The sequence below is a fragment of the Uranotaenia lowii genome, chromosome 1, assembly GCF_029784155.1.
Source record: "Uranotaenia lowii strain MFRU-FL chromosome 1, ASM2978415v1, whole genome shotgun sequence".
Lineage (NCBI taxonomy): Eukaryota > Metazoa > Arthropoda > Insecta > Diptera > Culicidae > Uranotaenia > Uranotaenia lowii.
Window position 1 is genome coordinate 110614842 of NC_073691.1, and position 4857 is coordinate 110619698.

Genomic DNA, 4857 nt, shown 5'->3' on the forward strand with positions numbered 1-4857 from the left:
CAAATGTAATATTTTTGGGTCTGACGGACATGTAAGAGTATGGCGTAATCCAAACACTGAATTGGATCCGAAAAATTTGCGTCCGACAGTTAAGCGCGGTGGTGGCCATGTAGTAGTGTGAGGCTGGGTTGCCAGGTGCCCAGATTTGTCTGTAAAACCAAGACTTTTGACCCTTCGTTCAGACATTGGTCAGACACAGATTTTGCCCAGATTTTTGCTGAGAGTGCCCAGATTTTACAGACTTTCAAAATTCAGTGATGAAATCAGTATTCATGTACCGGATTTGATCCGTAAATGCCAGATTAGACTGAAATCTTGCTTGTATTCATTGATATTTGACCAATCATTCATTAAACTTTTTTTTTTCAAATAAGATCGGCATGGTACGTGGTAGGAAACCTTGTTTGTTATATAGTTCTCAACTCGAAAATAACTCGAATACCACAGAACAATGACCCCGCCTCCCCTCCCCCCCCTCCGCTCGAACGAATCGTAAAACTTCTTATTTAGTACCAAATTTGTGATCTTCCTTATGCGCAGACACACACAGACTTTTTTTCAAAATTGCCCAGATTTTTTATCCTCAACACCTGGCATCCCTGGTGTGAGGTGCTTTCAGCGCAAATGGCTCCGGAAACTTGACATTCATTCACGGAGAAAAATAAATAGATTTATCAGTCATATTACGCATCTACAGGAATATGATTGTTTGGTTCTGACCCGAAAATACGATCAAACCAACTATCAGCTTATACGATTAGTCTCCCGGGAGTTAGTCTTCTTAAAGTTCTGAAGGACATACTGAACCGACGATCATGGCCATTTTACTATTCTATGCGTAATTCGAGGACAAGTAAATAAATAAATTTCTGACAAGCTTTTATCGTCTTTCTTCAGGTCAACAATCAGTTTCCGGATGTCTACGGGTATTTTTTTGTGAGGAGCAGACATTTTCCTGTTAATTTAATCCACAAATTATTGAAATCTACTGATTTGTGCTAAATAAAGTTCATTTTACCGTATTTATCGCTCAGACCACTGGAAATTGTCTTTGCTGAGATTCAACTCACGTGTCTGCGTTTGACAGACTGACACATAACTGTTTACTTGACTAATATTTGACAAAGGCCTCAGTGTACGGACAATTTTTTGACGTCGTTTTTGGGACTTTCTATACAAAATAAATTGGATTATTTTTAAGGTTTAATTCATAAACATTTTTAATACTGATCTACAAAAAGGGCTAGTTTCTGCAGCGAATGATGTAATTGTAGTATTTTTATTGACTGAAAAAGTGCACTTTTTGATTGTTTGGATGTCAAGGTACGTGCTGTACGGACAATTTTTTGATACAGTGTATTTTACTCAAACCCGATCGAATGTTGTAATTATTATGCATCCTAATGATAATTTAGGACTAAGCAAAGAAGAAGATCAATAAATCATTTCGATAATCGGTCTGTGTTCATGGAAAACTGCACTCCAAAATTTAGAATAAAACACGTGGTTTTGTTTACATCTTAGCGAACAACACCTTGAGAGGAGGGCGATTTGTCCAAAAATTGATGGGGGCATTTTGATCGGTTATTTAAAATAAAATAAATCTTCAGTTTACAATGAAACAACAATTTACTACAGTTTTTCATCAATTGATAATTTGAATATATAATATGAACAACCAATAAAATTGATGGTGAGGATGTTTTGAGAAATAATCTTATGCAAAAAGTGGTGAAAAAGCCTATTTCATTTGATCACTTTTTACAACTTAATAGCCACCACAAAATTTAATTCGATTGTAACTCGTGTTTAAATGTATATCTGGTAATTATTTTTATTAAAAATACATGGTATTGATTTTAAGAACACATTTTTGTATAAAGAATTCACATAAAATACCCACCCACCGTACCTACTCGGAGAGCAAACAAACACGTTTTGCTGGACGCGCTGCTTGTGGTTCTAGAAATTCAGGAATGATTTTACGTTTTTAATTTTCATATTTTTGTTAAATCTCGTAGCGCGAATTGTTGCACCTCACTAGAATGTAGATTAAATGTGCTTTCCAATGAATATACTTTTTATTGGTCCAAACAAAGTAAAAGCACTGAAAGTCCGGGTACAACCTGACGGTGAACCACAAAACAAATGAAATTTCAATTTGTAATAAAATCGCGCAAAGTAGTCAACTTTGAAAAATTCCCGTTAATTCAATTTTTGTTGCATCAAAAATCTAAAGACAACAAAATGTCAGAATTAGAATAAATTTTGTAATGATATTTTTTTAAAAGCTCTACCACCGCTCAAACAGTTTTTACTAGCAATCTAATAAAAAGTAGGTTTTTCAGACCACTTTTTTGAACTTTTTGTGGCCATTTCATTGAAAAATATTTAAAAAAATATTTCTTGGCTTCATAATGTAGACATTAACTTCAGCTTTCATATGCATTAAACAAATATTATTTGGACGTGTAATATATGATCTACAGCAGTTTTTCTAAGGCATGTTTTTTCGGATTTTTTTTCTTTCATGCTGAATAACGAGAAAACTATAAGCTTTAGCTATATATAATATAACGAATAACGAGAAAACTATAAGCTTTAGCTATATATAATGTTCTAAACATATTTTACTGACATTTACATTTGACTGTTTCTATTGATACAAGTTTTGTTTGAAGTTCAAAATAATTCAAACGAATTAAATAGATTTTACTTTTGGAGTGTCAAAATGACACTCTAAGTCGGAAAAAGGAGTTTTTTTGTCCAGGCTTCCAGGGTTCGTCCATAAATAAAGTAAAGATGCAATATTAAAGAACTTTTGAATTCATTTAGGGTCCTCGAAGATTTTTTTTCTTTTTTGAAGCTTCTGAAAATAGTTACAAGCATTCAAACTTGCAATAGTGTCAAAATGACACTCTAATGCGGATGAGGGTTAAAAACTTTTGAAAAAGCATTTCGGGTTCAATGATTAAGGTGGATGTCAATCAAGTAAAGCTAAGCTTAGCTATATTTCATGTTATTATTAATGTTTTTACGGTATTGTGCATTAATTATTTATTCTATTTCTGTTAATATTTTTTATTTATTATATTTTATAAATGTACCAAAATTCCACAGAACAGCAGAACCAATGATCGCCAACCATCATATTTTTCTTCAGTCATTTTTTTTCTTCCTTTCAGTACATCACATCGCTATTGATTCTATACAAAGCCGTCTCAACATGTTTTATTGTATCATATTATCATATTATCAGATTATTATTGTTGCATATTTATTATATAAGTATATTATATCGTTGTGTATGTTACTGAATTATACTGTATTATATTGTATAATATTATATCATATTATGTTATATAATATTTTCTGATATGATATTAAAACATAATATTATATTGCATTATTGTATATTATGTTGCATTACATTATATTGTTGTATTTTATATTACATCATATTAGATTATACTTTATTATATAATTATCCAATTTATCACGGGAACGGTGGGATGCATTAGGGCATCAGACAAAGGGATTGAGCGCATGGGTATGTATCTGTGGCAGTACTAGGGTAACGGACCTATTTTGGACCGCTTTGGGAAGTGGTTATGCTATTTTCTGACATAAAAAAGTACATGATACAATTTTTGACTGCTTTGTCTGTTCATAGCGAAGATCTAGTCTTTTTCTATCGAAACATATCGTCGTTTGGTGCAATGTAACTAGATTTAGGCATAAAAACTCGTTTCTTTGTTCATTACTCTGGTCGGTATTTTGGACCACCAGGTTTCTATTTTAGACCACCCTTTGAACCTATTTTGGACCAACCTTGAACTGAATAAGTTTGTATTCTCTAAACTTTGCTAAATTTACGACCGCGATTTATGCGCAATTATGCGAATAATTCAGTTGATCTTTTCCTTTCTTATTCTTGTTGTCAAGTTTTGTTTGTTCACGTTAATTCATTCCTGAACTAAATTCTTTCAACATTTCTCCAGCTTCTATTTCGGTACACTTGCTTATTGAGTTTTTCTTATTACACCCTTTTTTTCTACAATTTCTTATGCTTCAAAACATTAATTTGCAATAAGAATAGAATAAAAACGGAAAAACTCCTCCGATATATAGTGTGTTTCAAATGTTTTGGAACTTTTTACAGCACATCTAGACGACATTTTTTTCCTGCAGTGTTAAATATCAACTGCGGTACAACCATGCACCCAAGGTGGCTACCATACATACATACATACAAAACGTTTATTATCGAAAAAGGAACAATGATGCTGCATACATTAAGGGTCAAAAATTATAACAATTGTTCAATGTTAACCATTTGATAGGGCTCCTATCCATTTGTGCAATACGGGCTTACTCTATGAAAATGTCCTTATTTTTTAAATATCACAAATTTATCGTTAAATGACTATAAAAGTAGCACTCTAACTGTACATATACAAAGAAAAAAAGTTGTTCTATCACATTCAACAACCCGTTTGCTTCTAAATGCTTTTTGGCATCATCAGAAGAACTGTTTGTTTGCCAGCTCTGGAAAAAATAAATGTTTTAAGATTTTGTAATTTCATTTTTTAAAACAGAAAAAAATTTCAAACACAAACCAAATTTTTCATATTTGTTACTCAATTTATAGGCTTTCAAACGTTGAAATCAAAAATTCAAACTATAGACTGAGTTATTGATGATTATGTGGAAAAATTATTGTAGGTCAAATTTATCCCGGTGATCAATGTTACCCCGTTTTACGGTAGCTATTAATTATTCCTAGTTATACAGTACCGATCATAATTGTATAGAAATTGGAAGCAGGCACACAGTTCCAAGTTAGCCTTGCTGGAG